General features: G+C 40.7%; 1 protein-coding gene across 18 annotated transcripts in view; it reads right to left on the bottom strand.

The window, feature by feature from the left end:
• Positions 1-20,085, bottom strand: part of CAMTA1 (calmodulin binding transcription activator 1) — a 953,213-nt gene that overhangs the window by 649,127 nt on the left and 284,001 nt on the right. The window lies entirely within an intron of this gene.

The following is a 20,085-nucleotide window of genomic DNA, read 5'->3' as shown; positions in this document are numbered from 1 at the left end:
ATCAAAGATTTTAAAAACAAGCTACAGGCAAAATGAGAACATGATGCTTGTGATGGCCATAAATTCCAAAATCTGCTCCACACACATTCCAGGGAGAAGGATACAGCAATCCTTGACACAGGGGTGAAGAATGGGTGAAGAATTGAAGCTGTCTGTCCTTTCACAGAGTCCAGAGACTTGCTGGAAAATCCAGCTGTAAACACAAACTACGCTGAAGGATTCCATGCTGAATAAAACCTTTCAGTGTGTGACAGCATATACACACCCCACACTGGAGAAACAAGGGTTAAGGAGCAGCTCTGGGCCACCCAGGTGGCCCCACCCTGCCACACCTGCAAAGCCTGCACAATCCGGAGGCGTAGCTTACGAAGGATGCAAACAGAGCAGCTCAGAGCAGACCTGCGCTCTGAGCTCTTGGGAACAATTACCACAGGAGCTCCTGCTGATGGAGGCCTGGCAATACTGATCTGACCAAGCTGGCAAAGGAGGGACTGGTGGTAGCTGTTGAAGGTCAAATTTTATTTCATATTCAGTTCTTTCCTGAGGGGGCAGGGAGAGTACTGATAGGAAGTAATTCAAGGAGGCAGGTGCGAAGGTGTAGGATGTAGCTGCCCACCACTGGACCCTGGATTAGTCCCCAGTGAAGAGGGTGGGGCTGGGCTCCCCTACCAACTCCTGAAGAGCCTATCCCTTGGTGGGGGAGGACCTGAGCAAACAGAGTCTAGACCCCAAACCCCCAACCTAAGGAAAAAGCCCTTCCAGGCATCTGAAGAATGCTCCATTACTGGACTTGTTGTGCGTACCCCGAAAGAGGTGGATGGGAGCGTGCGACCTGGCCCGAGGACTGCATCACAAAAAAGGGACGTGTTCCTTGAAACTTATCACCAAATTTAAACCAATTTTGTTTAAATTAGTCACAATTTTGTTAGATTTATTAATTTAAGTACCAAGAGCTTAAACAAATTATGTACCTGGAATTTCTGTATATGGATTTTTCCACTGAAGGTATAAAGGGATCTCAACCCATTGAGAAAATCTCAAGAGAAAATTTTCATTCTCTACCAAAAAAATACAGATTTTTTCTGTTGCCCAATTATTAACAGAGTAGTAGGTTTGGAACAATCTGAGGATAGTATTTATACAGGAGATATGGTAACGAATGGCAATCTGAAATTCAAACGTGAGTTCAACAAGACTTTTGGAATAATCCACTACTGTGATAAACCCACCCTCACATTTATAACTAAAAACCTTATGTAGTAAGATATATTTTACTAGACCATCATTTTGTCATTTATCAAATGGAAAGGAAGAAAAGCACTTTAAAATTTCTCTGGAATTTGTTCTGTAAACAGTTTCCAATTATCAAAATTTCATTAAATTTATACTAATTTAAGATAAAAAATAAATTAGGCCTACAGTTTACATACAGAAATCAAGTTACTGTAGCAGCTGTTCACTTGACAGTGAGAATCTGAGTATCTCCAGGATATACCTCAGTTTTCAGTTTGGAAAAACAGAACAGCCATACTGGGTCAGACCAAAAGTCCATCTAGCCCAGTATCCAGTCTTCTGACAGTGGCCAATGCCAGGTGCCCCAGAAGGAATGAACAGAAGAGGTAATCATCAAGTGATCCATCTCCTGTCGCCCATTCCCATCTTCTGGCAAACAAAGAGAAGCCAGGGATACCATCCCCCTGCCCATCCTGGCTAAAATAGTTCATCAATGGTTTGTGTGATGGAGTCACCAAGAGCAGCCAAAAGCCCCTACTGTTAGCACAGGAGGAACATAGCTTGGCGGACAGAATCCAGACTCTGATTCTATTCCCAGCTCTGACATTGTCTCATTGCCCAAAGTCATAGTAATTTAACAGCTTAATGCCTCATCTTTTCCACCTATGGCCAGCCCTGGGACTCAGACAACAACAGAGGACTTGATTGTTCAGCAGCTGAAGAGCTACAACCACCCCAAAATTTGCCTTAGCTCCCCCTCTCCCATGGCCACCCTTCTCAGGGCAAAGGTAAAACTTTATGCAGAAGTAAGGGTGGCTCTCTGGCCGCCCAGCTCCGAAGGCAGCGCTGTGTGTGTCCAAAAGGAGACTGGGAAAGTGCACATGCTGCCTACGTAACCATGTTTGTGCACGTACATGGACACGCACAGTATGGGCCAGCCACAGTTACAGTCCTTGCCTCCTCCTGAACGCATGCAGCATTCCCGTATAGTGCCCGCCGAGGAGTGGGGCAGAGGCTGAGAACACGTGCTGCAGCGGGTGTCCTCCCGAGGAAATGTCCTGCACACCACACCGACACAGGACAGGAATGAACTGCCACAGTCTGAACAAACCGATAACAGCCAGAGGCATTTCAGGACAATTGGTTTTAATGTATATCTGTCTCACTATGGCCATATGAGCAATCCTCTCTCTCTCCATAGGAAACCTTACACACAAGACACTGTACCAGCTTCCATAGCTCATTCCAAGCTCCTGAAAATTAGTTTTAAAAAGCAATGCAAATGTGGATGGACCTTGGACTACCACAGTGCAGTGCAGAGGAGAGCTTGGTAATAAGCATTCAGGGACTAAACAAAACCGAGGACAAGTTCTACATTCAACATGCCATGCACCAAATATCTCAGCAGAAGCAGCTGTCAGAAAACGAATGAACACATTTGACCTGACGCTGCTGGAAAGAAAAAGAAAGTCAATGAGGTGACATGTCTTCAGCAGGTGACAATGCAACCGGCTGGTCATGCCAAGTTCGGGAGCTTGGGATGGGCACTCTGTTTAACCCTGTGTGATGTGATGGGTCTTCTCAGCTGAGCCCTGCTAAGACTCCAGTGTAACTATTGCGGGCTTCATTGTGAGGGAGGCTGGAAAAGGCTCCTTGCCTAGCCTGGAATAAGATGGCTTCTTTCATTCCACTTGTTTACAGCCAGGATCTGCCTGACCTCGATTTATTTACACACACCCCCCAACCCCATGAAGGAAACTGTTTCCACACAAGCCACTAGCACTGGGGAAACCTATTTCCGTGCATGGCATTACATAGCACTTAAGCTCCAGTCTGGGAGTCCTGTCAAAATGCAAATGTAGAAAGCCATAGTCATAGATTAGAAAGCCATAGTCATAGTCATAGATTAGCAAAGCCAAAAGCTGACGAAAATCAGCACAGCATTGATGAAAATGCTGGGTGAGAACAGAAAGCTGCTAACCAACATTCAGCTGCGCTTTTTCCACAGCCCAAAAATATTTTACGCAATGTAGCGACCTAATTAAAAACGTTGATTTACACACAAACTCTTGTTTGATTGTTGCTCAATACTAATTATACACAAATCTGGGCTGACCCTGGAACAGGAGGTGTTCAACCGGACACAAATCAGGCTCAGAGGCATGGGTGTTTTTAGCCTCCAGGCGAGACATATCAGCTGTTTATAGGCATAAAACTCAGTGTGAAGTTTCTCTGCGTTTTTATTCAGACAGTGATACAAGATTTCGATCACAACTTAAAAGATATGACGGAGCACATGGCCCAATGGCAGTCCACAGTGAGCAGTTGTCATGGCAAAGTCTCCACAGAGGTTCGGGCACAGCACACACCAGTGACTAAAAGGGAGCCGGGGGCGGGGCGGGGGTTCTCACAGCGTACGGAAAGTTTCCTCCCCTTCAGGGATTTATTTTTTAAACAGAGGAGTTAAGCGGTTTGTTTTATGGACTGCAGGCTGAATTCAGCACGTGCCTAGCCCTCCACTCATGAGCAGTCCCAGTCAGTCCATTGATTTCAATGGGGCTTTTACTCATTGGCTTTAATTTAGGCACATGTTTAAGTACCTGGCTGAACCAAGGCCTGTATCAGAACTTCACAAAAAAGTTGAGTCCCTCCCCGTCCCATCTTCTAAATTAACCTCAAGATGATACCCATATATTTATGTCAATTTAGTGACACCAATTAATGATGACAATGCAATTAACTGGAATCCCAGGCAGTGAAAATAACCACATAATTCCTTCTTTAGAGGAAATCTGTAATATATTCCCAATCAGACTTCATTAACACAAACTATTCCAGTAGAACATAGTAATCTAGTTATGGTCTGTGAAATATGAAGGCCCATAGTGTCATGCAGAATTAAGAGTAAACTACTCTTAGTAAATGAAAGGGGGACATATTTTATTTGTATTTTTCTTACAGCGACTGACAAAATAAAATATTTATCTGAATTCGGTGTCCATCAATAGACTGATACTGGCTGAGAATTTGGCTCAGGAAATAATATTTTCAAATATTCTGCATTCTCCATTTTTATTCTGATTATGGTTTTATACCATGCCTACCCTTTTTGGCAAATTGCCTGTATACTGAATATATGAACATCTTAATGGAATTGTGTTATCATGCAGATGTGACCAACTGTTCAAACAAGATACTGTATGTAGGCTGCTTACTTGAAGAGTTAAGCAGGTGACATATACACAGGAAAAAATAGAATATTATTTCAATATTTAATTTTTATGCACTCATGAGACCATTCCAAGTGTTTTAATGTTATTTATCTTGTATCCCAATTACTGATTTTATACAATTACCATAATACAAAGTTGTCACAAACTAAAAGAATTTCTCACATGAATCAACAACTTCAGTCTTTCACCTTCCTCTCCTCCCGCACAAAATTCAGGCCACAGGGAACAAAACAAAACATACAAAAACACAAATTCCGATCAAATAAGCAAGCAAATCTAAATGTAAACAGCAACTTGAGATATTTTGAACTGTGTGTCCCTGACTTATGTTAGGATTAGTAGCTGCATTTCATGATAAAGCTGCTAACAACCTATAGATTTCATGTAAGAATGATTATCTATTACAGTATAAACAATTGTTTTCATCAAACCCCTAACTTTTCCCAGATCTTTACAACAAGAAAGTATTTCTGACCTTACATAAATTATAGTAGGGTGTATTTAGGATTAACAGTTTAGTTGAAATTACTGATTTTCACATGAATTTATCTTGAACTTTTAAGCAACAGCATACCCTGATTTAAGACCATGCCAATTAGTAAGAATTATTTTTAAAATTTGTGCATCCCTCCCAATATGATGGGTGGTACTATCAATTTCTAAATTTAGTACAGTATGCAAAGGACATTAAGATATACGCTTGTAGTATTTGCTGTAGTATAAGCAACATACTGTGGGAGAATGGTATTTTAAATACCTGATGTTTATTGCTTTATTCCTTTCCCCCCTTTTGTCAGCAATTGGTATCATATTAAGCTGGGTGATCACTGCCTTTCACTTACCACCACCAGCAATGCTACCGGAGAAGAAATTTAAGGTGTTTTTTTTTTTTTTTTAAATCATTCTTGTTACCTCCTTGCCAAAAATAAAATCCCCTAATGCTGGATATTATCCGATCTGGTTGCACATGTGTAACATTTGCCTGTCATGAATATGCTTTCAATTCAACCTTATTGTTTTTTTCATTTGAGAAACCTTCCATTAACACAGGGATTTTATTTTTCATACCAGTCTCTTGTAAGCAGTGACTATTTGAAGGAGGGATTTGTGTATTTTTATGTACACTGGATTTATGGAAATAATTAAGAAATGTGATTACAATTCCATTGTGGTTGTTAACCTTTTCTCATGAATTCTTCCTTAAACTGGAGTACATTCGTTTAGTGTATTTTTATTTTTAAAGCACAATTTTTCCTGTTTGATGATGACTATGAACTGTAGTTGCAGCTGTTGAGTTTTACTACATTTTCAGTCTAATACCTACCCTATAGTATAGTAGGAGTTAATCCCATAATTCTAATTAATTGGTCATCAGCAGACATATGGCTCAGAAAACTTCCTTTTCTATATCCCTCAAGAAAAGGCACTGTACAGTAAGATGCATTCCGAATTGTTCCCATGCTCTTCTACATTTCTATGATGTTTTATATAAAAATCACTGTACGATATCTATTTTAATCTTGATTAATTCAAAGTGCCACGAGGACAATAAGCTATTCCTTACTCAATACACTGGAACCTCTTATAACAAAGTCATTTCAAAATCATATAACTTTATTGGGCCAAATCCAGGCATCCGTGAAGACAAAGGAAAAACTACCATTAATTTCTTCAGCACCTCAACTTGGCTTGGCACTATGAGCTGAGTTTTACTGTATTCAAAACTGTAAATTGAACATTGCTAGAAATGAACTGTAGCTTTTATCCAGCTTAACTATAAAAACAGAACTCACTGTCAATAGGATCAACCAAAGTAAATTCTCAAGAGTGCTAGAAGCCTTAGGAATGATTATCAAGGTAGCAGTAGACATGTTCCCTGCTCTGACGGGCAAGAATCCACGTCAGTGCTACTTTGAGCAATCTCTAAAGCCTAGAAGGGAAAATACTGCAGTGCTGTATACACCTTTCAACGATGCAAGACCTTTACCCGTTTACCTGCCTGTGTACTAACTTCGGGCCAGATTGTGACCAAATGCATATATAAGCCTGAGTTTCAAACACATGCAGAAGGAAAGATCTTTTGCAATCTAATACCTAAGCTTTATACTGTACCCATTAAATGAGAGATAGCTACCACCTGTGCTTAGTAGCCAGCAATAGTCTGACTTTGGAGTGTCTTACTACACAACTGCACTTAAAGAGACTGCTCAAGCAGATGTCACTTCTTCTAACTCATCTCAGGATGTTTCAGCAAGCACTTAGGTGATAGATGACGCCTGTGCTCCAGCTTCTCACATGCCAGGAGAAGTAGATCTAATTTTATCTCCCAAGAGATGGAACCACTTGTGTAAAAGGTCATTAAAACACTCACTGTTGTTCCAAGGGATTGGTGGGTATAGAAGGGAGAGCTTGAAGATTTATAAAAAAAGCCACATTATTTTGACAGGATCCTGCCCACTCTCTGAGCCCTGGGATATGGGAAGAACAGGATATCTTATTGGATGTGTTTCTTAAAGAAAAGGAGAAGATAAAATATGACAAGATGGAAAAAAATAATGTTGGTGATTAAGATATTGGAGAAAAGAGGAGAAGCAGCCAAGCCAGGATTTCATCCCCTGAGCAACTGTCAAGGCAGAACTCCAAGACTTCATTTAAGGATCAATGAACTCAGAGTGCACTTGTACTCACAGACACAAATCACAGGCAGCTGCTTTTTTAAAATTTATTTATTTATTTTAATGAGCTTATTGCTCCTGAAACATTGGGGAATAAAAGGCCAGGAGACTGAAGCTGCACAATAGTGAGCTGCAAGTATCGCACACATGGGAAGAGAGGGAATGACCTCCCCAGGGGGTTAGCCAGGGAAACAATACAGAAGAATTCCTGGAACACCACACAGCAGCTGGCTTACTAGGAAGACAGACCAATGACAGAGAATCACATGGTGCTCTGCAGGCTACAACGGCTCTTCATCCAGTCAGGGATAGTCCTGGTGCCAACCTGCAAAGTTTGCAGTGGGCTGTGGCCTGGCTAGTTGGAAATCACACAGTTGAGTACACTGGGCAAGTGAGTGGTATCTGACCCTGCAGCTATCAGCACATGGGATGCAGGTCATGCATCTGATGAAGTGAGCTGTAGCTCACGAAAGCTTATGCTCAAATAAATTAGTTAGTCTCTAAGGTGCCACAAGTACTCCTTTTCTTTTTAGGTCATTCACGGTGGCAGGTCCTTGGCTATGGAACTTTCTACCAACAGAGACTGAGATGGGCCTGAGCCTTGTCACTATCAGGGCATGACATAAGACTCATCTGTTTGCATGGACCGTGCCTCAAAACTGATGCCTGGAAAATGGCCAGCAACATTTCTCTGGAGACAAACAAGAATAATCCTCCTTAAAATTAGTGGCATAACAAATAGAGGGGTGCAGAAGGTGGTCTTCTACAGGAGAAAAGCCGCCACTGCACTAGAAGCATCAGTGATGAGCATCTTGAGAATGCAGACAAAGCAGGTAGTGTTTTCCTGTGGTGGCAAATTCTGCAATCCAAGGGATAGTTCTGCAAGGAGACACTATCTCAGCCACAAACTTACAGAACATTGGTTATTAAATTCTCCCCATTTTTCTTTATGCAGTGCTAGGCAACTTGACCCATGGTTATGAAATCTAGGACCTATCAAAGGTTCCAGAATCTATAGTGAGGAATGCACACCTTGGTATAATTTTGGTTTTCTTTATATTTTCTGCTGCTACCACTTTTTGTGCAATTAAAACCAAAACCAAATAAAGAGCTGGGAAGGAAGAATCTCACCCTGATACAGGACTCACTTAGCTGACTAGGAGCACAGTTCTCTGTAACACTCAGATTCATATTCTCAGAAACACACATGGAATGACACCTACAAGTTTGGGCTGGACAGATATTAGTACTTTAATCCTAAAACTGGGACAATCCTGAGCCTTGTCTGGCAATGGAAAGAGACAAAGCTTCTTAAAGCTTTTTCTGTTGAGACTTGTGTTAATAGATAAATCACCTGTCATGGCAATAAAAGCCTGCTCAGGTATGAACACTAGCATCTAGTAGTGCTCTAATCAAATTTCAGAGGATTCTCAAACCATTTTTTTTGGTGGGGAGTGGAATTTGCACCGCGAGATCAAAGTCAGCTTACCCCAACAGCAAGCCTGCTACTGTCTAGCACTGAATGCTCTAAATGACAGGGAATGTCACGCTATGTGAACGCAAGACACCTACCAGTCCTCCCAAAGCCCAAGAGCGTTTGTCCCACCCTTACCCTGAACACCGAGGTGTAGAGCCTTGTGTGGATACGAAATTTGTCTCCGCATCTGATCCACGGATATAAAGGAGATATCTACAGATTTGTAGGACTCTACTGAGGTGGCTAAAAACATGAAGGACTTCAAACTGTGTCAGCTGCTGCTTTTTATCCTACTTCTGGATACAATTAACTTAGGCTTGAATAGAGACTGAGAGTGGATGGGTCATTACACAAAGTAAAACTATTTCCCCATGTTTCAGAGTAACAGCCGTGTTAGTCTGTATTCGCAAAAAGAAAACGAGGACTTGTGGCGCCTTAGAGACTAGCCAATTTATTTGAGCATAAGCTTTTGTGAGTTACAGCTCACTTCATCGGATCACTCTCTTGTTACAGTGTGTATGAAACCCATTGTTTCATGTTCTCTATGTATATAAATCTCCCCACTGTATTTTCCACTGAATGCATCCGATGAAGTGAGCTGTAGCTCACGAAAGCTTATGCTCAAATAAATTGGTTAGTCTCTAAGGTGCCAGAAGTACTCCTTTTCTTTTTTGCGAATGCAGACTAACACGGCTGCTACTCTGAAACCGATCTAGTACCATTAAACCCTAACTATGCATTTTAAATCTATTTTTCAATTTACTACACTTAGACACCAATTCTCCTAATTATTTTAACAAGTTAGAAGTTGTATTTGTTTTACAATCACTACATCCCATGTTCACTTTCCTAGACCATTGGCATGTCAAACTCATTCAGTTGCAAGAAAACAAGATTAAATGTCAGCTTTCATGTGAACTATATGATTTGAAAACATAAAAATACAAATCTCTCATTATTTTGCCCTTTATATATGGTTACCTATGAAGTGATGTATGAAATTAAAAGTTTTAAATAATCAAAACTGAAAACTGACACATGGTTCCCAATTTAAACAAAAAATTACTCAGGTCTTAAATGAAGTCTGCTTGGGGGAAGCAAGGAAAGAGGGTTTTCCCACTTAAATACAGTGTTCTCATTAGAGATTGGGTCTTCTTCCCGAGTAGAGTCCTCACCTCTCTGAGAGATGAACAAATCTAAAAAGCATGGATGTTGCAAAAGGAAAAGTATTCTTAACTCTAAAGATGCAGGATGTGTACCTCAATTTTGTAAATGTATTTAAATGTATCCGAGGGGAGCCGTAATTTACTTGTTGGTAATTTAAATAACACTGGGGGCAGAACAGTGTTTTATGTTTAATTAACCATATTAACCTTACAATTATAACACCATACCTAGGTTATTTTATTGATTTTTCTATGATTGAGATAATGCAACCTGTTTGACATTGATAAAATAATGCTCATCGTGAAAAAGGATACAAGATTAACACCCTGAACTGGCAGTAGCCGATGTGACATTGCTGGAAATTCCAGCGAAAACAAGAGATGTTATGACAGCGATTAATCGCTGCAAGAACAGAAGGAGCAGTAAAGTTAAATGGCTGTAAGCTCTTCAGTGGGGAATGATCTCATGGTTACCAAACGTGTTGAATCGAGTTACAATAAATATGGGGACTCTCTCAGAACACCTAGCACTCTGAGAATGACACCCCAACGTGATGCCCAGCAATGCTGTAACGCTGGACCCATTTGGGGTGTGATATTGCTTCCACTGACTCTTTAATGCTACACTAACAGGCATATTAGATTAGACATCAAAACTCCATTGACTTCCATGTGAGCAGGAGCACTTTGCTGATCCTTGAGAGTGTAAAGTATTTACAAACACATTCGCATTGTGATGAGAAAATATTCCCAATTGAAGACCTCCAGACAGAGTCACCTTTGGGAACACAAAATGTAATTCAGACCGAGCAGCAAGATTTAATAATCTCATCTCTCATTTACCATGTTGTTTATCCAGACAACAGTTATTTTCTATTCTGAATATAAGATGCAGTATCCCAGATACCATTCTGTGATCACTGTGGATAAATGCTGACATTTTAACAGTCAGCACGGTTGCTCAAAATTTTTAATTTAACTTCAGCTAAAGTTTCCTTCATAGTGAAAAAGCTTTTGACTGTGTGGAAATGTTAATAATGTGGATTCTGTGTTTTAAAATGGTTTGATTATGAACCTTCCTTTAATAATAAACTGTTTCTCCTTATATAGTTATCCATTGGAATGGATGAGTTAAAAGTAGAACAGACAAATTTAATTAAATAAGATATACATGAGACAGGTATGCTTACTATCCTCTCTTCTAGCTCTCCTCTTTAGATCCATACAGGAAAGCAGTATAGAATTCTTTAGTGTAAAGATGATATTCTAATGTTTGCAACCAATCCAGAGAAATTTATCTAAACGATGAAGAAATATTAGGTATAAAATCAAGTGCACAAAGTCTAAGCTTCCATTAGTGAATGAGCACTGGGGTTTTCCCTTACAAGGGCACAGGCCATGTTAAAGTTAGCCTTACCAAGTCTTTTCCACACCCTTTTGTGCTGTACACAGGAGTCAGCATTCCCTCTTCATGGAGATTTAGGGAGCCTAGAATCAGACCTCAGAACAAGTGTATAACTTCACCTCGCTTTTCCCTGGCCTACTGATGCCTGGAGGTAAGGTGTTTAGGATTCCAAAGATCCCTTGCGTTTGCACTGAAATTTAGCATTCACATGTCATTCCAAAGCTCCGAGGAGGCTTTCTGAGTGCTTCTCTTAACAAGTCAGAGGCTGACGACTTTGGTCATCTGCTCAAGGGCCAGTTTTTTGTTCAGAATGATTCTATTGAGGCAGCGCAAATGCCTTTTTATTAAACAGATTCAATCACTGTCACTTGTCTAGTGCCCAATTTTGAAAGTGCAACTCCGCTGCCTAATTCTGCAACACTGACTGACGGGAGCAGAACAGCCAGACCAGACATGGTCTTTGAGAATTCTCTCTGTGGTTGAATTCACTAGGCCAATTTTTGACAGTGGAAAACTAATGAGCAGAGTCAGCACAAAGAGTGACAAAATGATTCATGGCCCTCTGTTGGGTGGATAACCCTCTTTAGTAAAAAATTTAATTCATGGCATGATACCTGATCCTGCAACTTTCAAGCAACAGCTCACCAGCAAAGAACTGGGAACCCACAAAATCTTATGATATACACCTGCCGGTTTCTGCCAGAAGAATTCTGCTCTGGTTCAAGGTTATACCAAGAATTTTCTTAACCTCTTCTATGTAAAAATAAATAAAATAATAATAATAATAAAAATTACAACTACCAAAATAATGAATAATTTAAAATGAAACAGGAAAGCACACACACAGAGCACACCCACATGGGGAAACTGCCTCCCTGTAATTTACTCACTAACTTAAATACCTAGATATCATGGTGACTGATGCACTAAAAAGACATTGATAGATAACATGTATGGGTGTGTGTGTGTGCGCGCGCATCTTTTGATATACCTAACGCCAAGAATTTATAGCTGCCACCCATTTCCTATTGAAACCATATACTGGCCACTTAATTTAGATGAAAAGAAAAGGAGGACTTGTGGCACCTTAGAGACTAACCAATTTATTTGAGCATGAGCTTTCGTGAGCTACAGCTCACTTCATCGGATGCATACCGTGGAAACTGCAGAAGACATTATATACACACAGAGACCATGAAACAATACCCCCTCCCACCCCACTGTCCTGCTGGTAATAGCTTATCTAAAGTGATCATCAAGTTGGGCCATTTCCAGCACAAATCCAGGTTCTCTCAGGGGGGTGAGAGAACCTGGATTTGTGCAGGAAATGGCCCACCTTGATTATCATACACATTGTGTAGAGAGTTGTCACTTTGGATGGGCTATCACCAGCAGGAGAGTGAATTTGTGTGGGGGGGGTGGAGGGTGAGAGAACCTGGATTTGTGCTGGAAATGGCCCAACTTGATGATCACTTTAGATAAGCTATTACCAGCAGGACAGTGGGGTGGGAGGGGGTATTGTTTCATGGTCTCTGTGTGTATATAATGTCTACTGCAGTTTCCACGGTATGCATCCGATGAAGTGAGCTGTAGCTCACGAAAGCTCATGCTCAAATAAATTGGTTAGTCTCTAAGGTGCCACAAGTACTCCTTTTCTTTTTGCGAATACAGACTAACACGGCTGTTACTCTGAAACCTTAATTTAGATGCACATTTACACAAAACAGGGAAGGGAGATGTACACTAATTTATAGCCACAATTTCAAAAGAATACACTCTTCTCTCCGTATTTATGCGGTCCGAGCTCCTATTCCTGAGATGTGCTAAGCTTCTACTAAGAGGTACTAAGCATCTCCAATTCACTGACTTAAATGGGAGCTTAGAGCTCCCATGTACCTCAGAGAACTGAGTTCATGGTTTCTACACTGAACCTGCACTACAGTTAACACTGGTGGGCGTATGTGTCACAGTCACCCATTCAGTGCAAAGTTCAATGACTTCATGCACATTCACTAAAACTTACAGAATTATTTTAAAGTGAAAAAAGTCCCCATGATTTGTATGCACTTTTTCTGCTCTCTCATTTAAATTTTAGCAGATGATGTTGACTCTGGAAGAAGAAACATTCACAGATCTAATGAGAATTTTTAGAAATATTTCACTCTATTATAATTGCTTTTGGAAAGCCAGTTTGTTCCCTTCACCCTGCGTTGTCTTTCTCCTGTTTCCACTTCTATATAAAAACTAATTATGTTAACCAGTGCCACGTCCAGTACATATTTATTTTGTTAGTGACCTTTCTTGCTTTAGGCAGGTTTTCATGCCACTTCAGCATCACATGCTGCATGATTTCTGGGCATTAATATTCTACTTCACACATCTCACATGCTACAGCTTTTGAAAGGGAAGATTAAAAGGAACTAGGAGCATGGACTGAAAGTCAATTAGCCAAAACTTCTAATGAATTCAGATTACACAGCAGAAGTTTCTAGCAATTGTGTATATTCACACTCTTGGAGAAGGGATTGGCCCGGTGTCACCTTCTTTGTGTATTTTGACACTACACAAAGAAGATGAGCCCACACCATAGGTTTGGGGCCATGGACAGAAACACACTTTTGGCTTTGTTAGTGCTAAAAAAATCCCTATAACAAAAATATTTTTTTAAAAAATTAGTAAGTCCTGTCAGGAAAGTTCTAACAATTTGGGGAAAACATGGGAGGAAATTGCCTTGATATTAACTCCCTGGCAACGGAACTTCATGACCATCTGACACGAGCAGTCAGACCTGCTGACCTGACTTTTCTTGTTCGTGGGAAATTTGCTGCGTGGTGGAGGAAAGGAGGAGAGGGGAAGGTGTAGCAACAGCGCACTCTACGTGCACACCAGTACTTGTTTTTCAGCTTCTACATTCTGGCTCTGTGATTACAGCTATGACTGGATCAGAAAGCCACAGACTGAAGTCCTACACCAGGACAACAGCCCAGATCCTGCAGCGCAGGAAGAGCATGCTGCTTTATTATAGGTGATATCCTTCAGAGCCCTTCCAAGTCCTCTGAATAGGGACTGCTAGTGTGGAGGTTAACATTCCCTAGGATAGAACTTTAAATAAAATATAATTAAGGACCCCGATCTCTCTACAATAAAATCAGTTCCAATGTGCAAGGCTGTGTGTGAACTATAGCTGATGGTACTGGGAAAGACAAATTTGGCTTGCTTTGCATATCATTGCCCTCCTGGTGCCCAACTCCTTATTGAAATCTGCTCTGCAAAAGCAAATTCTGTTCTCTGTACAGTATATTATTGTCTGTTGCTTCCTAAATTAAAACCAATGGCATCCACACCTTTTCCTGATTATCTTCCTTTTCCAAGCCCTTTCTCCCCGAATGATTTCCTGTGTCTAATTTATATGGTCTCTTCTGGAAGATTATCCACAATGTCACCTACTGGCTAGGCTAGTCTCACTAACATTGGTCCAGACAAGCAGTCCAGTGAGAGGTTTCTTCAAAAGCTTGGATTGTGATTCCCATGGGGCTGTCAGGGGAAGGAAGGAAGGGAAAATTCATGACAATTGTCAGGTTTGTGCCAAGACACTAAGAGGCATCCTGTAGTATTTAAAATACAATTTTTAATATTTTCTCACAATAGATGACAGACGGTCACACTGTGCTTGATGTATTTATTCATTCTCACATTGCAACCAAGTTTTCTAAGTAGCAGGGACTTTGTCTTTTTCATGAATATAAAACATTTCCATTAAAGGTCCATGTTTTTACATTCCAAATACAGGAGAGACTGAAGTTCAAGACATTCATTATGTATCTATCACAACACCCACAAATGGCAGTAGTCTGACAAACTACTCTGATTCAGCATCTCTGCATTCATCCCAAATTGTTTCAAGTGTATATGAAATGACCTTTGAGTTCACACAGTTCTTGCTACTGATGCAATATGCAGATTTTACAAACAAGATTTAAGCTCAGTGACTTTTCAAAACAGCTTAGAATCAAAAATTCGTAGTATGGAACAACGTGAACTAGTTCTTATCAAAATGTCAAAATCTATTTTGCCATTAATCTTTACTTAGAACATCTTTGCAAACTTTTGGAAAAGCACCATTGTTTACAGCACAAAAGTAACATGGAAACCAAAAACTGAATCAGACAAGTAAAACAGGAGTTAATAAACTGAAGTTACAGCTGGTCCTTGTTGAAAGGATCTGTCTCTCTCATATGTCCCCATTTTAGAAAGCAAAAGAAAGACAGGAATCCAATTATATAGTCTCAGACCTTCTGTCCTGAGATGTGGGTGATGTGTGTACCTGTGCATTTCCCCACGATCCTTTGCAAAGAGCACATATATTTACAATCCATCAGCAGTGCCATTATTACAAAACAACACAAGGCCATTAATGCATCTCCTGCATATTATCAGCGTGGCAGGATAACCCAACAGGAACATGCCGTTCTCCGGCTCTCCCTACACTCTGCTAGAGCAGTCTATGCTAATACGACAGGGAAGCATTGTGGGAGTTCCAACATAGGTGCCAAATCCATATGGCTCACTGAGACGACCGTCAGAGTCACACAGGCACCAGAGATAGGGGACTCCACACACGTTCCCTGGAAATCCCACTCTTACGGGTGGCGAGAGAGATCCGCACCATTCATAACGGGTGCTGCATGCTTACAGAGAAAATGGCTTAACAGAATTTCCCCAGGCTGGTGCTCTGCTGTGTTCTGTACTCAGACCCAGTCCTAATGCACTGTACCAGGGCATGTGAAATTCTTTGATTATCCTCATTTTGGTATGTTAAGATACAGTTTCAGTTCCATTAATCCATCACCAAAGCTTGATGCTGCAAGAGGGCTGATGCAGAGCTCTAGCTAATAGGAATGAGTACAAGAACCTTTCTTGAAATGTCCAGACCAAGGCCTGGTCTACACCAGGGGGGGCAGGATCGATCTAAGATACGCAACTTCAGCTACGAGACTAGTGTAGCTGAAGTTGACGTATCTTAGATCGACTTAGAATCACTTACTTCACGTCCTCGCAGCACGGGATCGACGGCCGCCACTCCCCTGTTGACTCCGCCTCTCGCCGTGGAGGAGTTCTGGAGTCGACGGCAGAGTGATCGGGGATCGATTTATCGCATTTACACTAGACATGATAAATTGATCCCTGATAGATCAATCACTACCCACCGATCCGGGTGATCGATACCTCAAGAGAGGTATCAGGGAATTACAGCTGGAAAGAGAAGATACACATACCCAACACTAAAGAAAAACTTGAGTCGTTCCCTGAAAAAATGGAGGCTGTTAAAACACCAGTCCAGCTCTGATGTCTAAGGTCAAACACTGATAGTTTCATTTTTTGTTTGATTTTAAGTTTGACCCTCCTCTTCCCCATCTGAGTAACAGTCTCAGAGTTGGCCCTAAGTCAGTAAACCTGATAGGAGGGTGCTCTGCCCTGGACACACCAGATACAGCCGCCTGGAATAGACTACTGTCCTAGGCTACCCACACATTTCTGGAGAAGAGGGCAGAGGTACATGTAATTGCTCAGCTGAATGAGATCTACCCCACCCCTGTGTCTAATTTTGCCTCCCCATGTCATTTACCTATGTAGTCTACTCAAGTGGGAGCTGCATATGAAATGGGAAACAGCACATTTCTGTAACCTGGCTAAAAATGCCATATTACTGTCCACCTGTCCAGGCTCACTGGGAGCAAGATCCAATTCGGGCCCTCCAACATTATCACAACATTCTGTGCTCTCTGCACACAGTCTCCGCAATCTTTTACATGGCACTGGCTTACCTGGAGGTCAGAACTAATTACAGACTAATTTTTTCACTTCAGACAGAATCATAACACTATTAAGATCTAATGCATTTATTACTGTGACTCTCAACCAGACAGTATTAAAACTTGTGAAAGTGACTTTGCAAATTACCAAACAGTCACCAAGTTAATGAAGCAGGACTTTTAAAGTGACTGAGAAATACTTCCCATATTATAAAGGACAGCAATCTACTATAAGGAGAGATATTTGGTTTAAAGAAAAAATGCACCACAATGTGAGAAATATTAATCCATACTGTATCAGACCACAGCTAGCTGAGATGAGGAATAGCCTTAACTCTGATGCAGTAAGGCACTAACTCAGTAGATATACAGTAACAATAGTAACACTCTGCACTTATATTCCAACTCTCACCTAGAGCATCTTGGAGAGACTAAATTGCTTCAACTAAAAGTGGCAACAATTAAGAAAGTTCTGAGACCAGTATCTCTGACTGCCATGTTATCTGAACTCAAAAGAATACGCTGCATTACAGTAGCAGCCGTGTTAATCTGTATCTGCAAAAAGAAAAGGCGGACTTGTAGCACCTTAGAAAATCCTTCTGCCTTTTTAACTTCATGACTTCAAAACAAAGCACAGAACAAAATGGGGTGTTGTTCATTATTATTTTTATTGGAGAGAGAAGTTATTAAAAAATACTTCCTGAATAAGACCGGTCTGACAGCTGTTCTATGCAGTTCTGATTACATGCGATTCTTGGAAGAAAAATATATTTAACTAACCTGTCTTGTTGGGATGTGTGTGTATCCTGGTATTTGTATTTCTCATCTGTATCCACACCGATCCCGAATGAATACTGGCATGAAAGAGGTGAGGGGTTGGAAGGTTACGGTACAAAACAACATGAAAACCAGTGTCATGAAAAATCTTTTCTCTATGACCCAGTGAAATACAGCAGTTGTGCTACTGTCTGACCATCACAAGGATAAGGGGGGCGCAGGAGTGAGAGGATGGTTCTCTCACAATTCAACAGAAATTCATTGTCACACTAAGAAAATGTTCAGCTTCTCCCTTCTCTTGGTGCATGCATGCATTCATTCATTAAAGAATGTTGAACATTACTCTTCCACATCATCATAAAAGCAGATTGGGAAAATAAAAATTAGCTCAAATCCTTGAGGAAAGATATTTGGATAGTTGTCATTGGGACAGTCAATAAAATTATCGGAGTCAAGTGGTATTCCTCATGCAGGAGATCTAACAAGGGTCCCTAGATCACAGAATTTGGGGCAGGAATAGGAGTCTCTCTTAAGCTACAGAACCCAGGATACCCATTGGTAGGCTCTCTATAACCTAATCAAGCACCCTTTATGTCACCAGCCTTAAACACAAAGGTCAGGAAAGACAAGTGATTCTTACTCTTTGCTGTTCTGTGGAATGACTGCATTTAGACTGTTTGTGCAGTGCCTAGCACAATGCAGTCCTGGTGCTGGGCACTAAGATAGTACAAATAATAATAATAAAAGAGCTTTCAGGAATCCCATGAGACTAATTAAATACAAGAAACTGGCATAAACACTGAATATTGCAGACCCATGTTCTCTCTTTTGCACGAAGTTAACTTAACATTGAGAATTCTAATAATCTGTCACTTTAAATAGCGCAAACTAGAAACAGGGAGACAGACAATAAAATTTCACTCCAGGACATGTTTCCTCTTAGCATCTGATGGCTAGAACAGTATGTTATTCAGTGAACCAAATCTTCCTTTACCAAAAAAAAAAAAAGAAGTATTTTCTTGGTAACTGGACCAACAGTTTCAACCTTTTCTTAGCAGCTTTCAAATCCCGTTATACAGTAAACATTTGTACTGAAGCATTCATTTTCTCACTATAAACAAACCACAGTAACTTAGGCAGATCATTTGATGAGTCACCCAATCTGCTGGTGCGCAGAGAAATTTGCATTGCGTATTCAGATGGCGTGTAATAATGCTATATAATATGACCTATACTAAAGCAGTCTGGTGCTAACTCTTGGGGGAAAGCAAAAAGATACACAATCCCACAAGATCCTAGCACAACCTTTGAAATACACTGAATGTGAATGTCACCTTGGGGTTTTAAGCAAGGAGAGCAATTAGGAGCATAGCTATGCAAGTTTGCATGCTTAAAATATTCCAAAACATTTATAAATCAAACTTGTGCCCTGGATGCAGTTCAATTAACTCAATTAGCAGATCTCTGCTTGTGATCTGTACATCTGACCTTTTAGCCAGATACGAGTAACAATAGCATATGGTAATGCAAGTTACCGATTTGCACAACTCCATGGTTCTGAATAAGTTGAAAATAGTTGTTTCATTTTAATAAATGAGCTCTCTCTAACTGCCATGTAGCCTAGCTAGGGTTAGCTTTATTACACTAGTGGCAGGGGTGAATATAAGAGAAAAAATGCATTTTATGCAGCACTTATATGGCCAGGTTCCTGGCCTACATACCTAAAACATGGATGGATCATGGCCCTCAAATATGTGCACCAGGAAGTGGGAAGAGATATCCGCTATCTCCTTTTGTTTATAAGCAAACATTGTTTGATTAAAGCATGGGGTACCTATTCCATCCCACAGATCTCCACACATCACTGAACAAAAGGCATTGCTAGCCTTGGTGAAGTTTCAACACTTGAGGTACGGAGACAAGATTTTGCCACAAGAACAAGCCCTGATTGAACTTGTTTTCCAGAAGTGTCACAAAAATGATAAAATTTGATATTTTCAAATATCAGTCATTACCTACACACAGATATCATATCATAGAATATCAGGGTTGGAAGGGACCTCAGAAGGTCATCTAGTCCAACCCCCTGCTCAAAGCAGGACCAATCCCCAACTAAATCATCCCAGCCAGGGCTTTGTCAAGCCTGACCTTAAAAACTTCTAAGGAAGGAGATTCTACCACCTCCCTAGGTAACGCATTCCAGTGTTTCACCACCCTCTTAGTGAAAAAGTTTTGCCTAATATCCAACCTAAACCTCCCCCGCTGCAACTTGAGACCGTTACTCCTTGTCCTGTCCTCTTGCACCA

The sequence above is a fragment of the Lepidochelys kempii genome, chromosome 18 (genome assembly GCF_965140265.1).
Source record: "Lepidochelys kempii isolate rLepKem1 chromosome 18, rLepKem1.hap2, whole genome shotgun sequence".
Lineage (NCBI taxonomy): Eukaryota > Metazoa > Chordata > Testudines > Cheloniidae > Lepidochelys > Lepidochelys kempii.
This window is presented reverse-complemented; position numbering and strand designations above follow the sequence as displayed.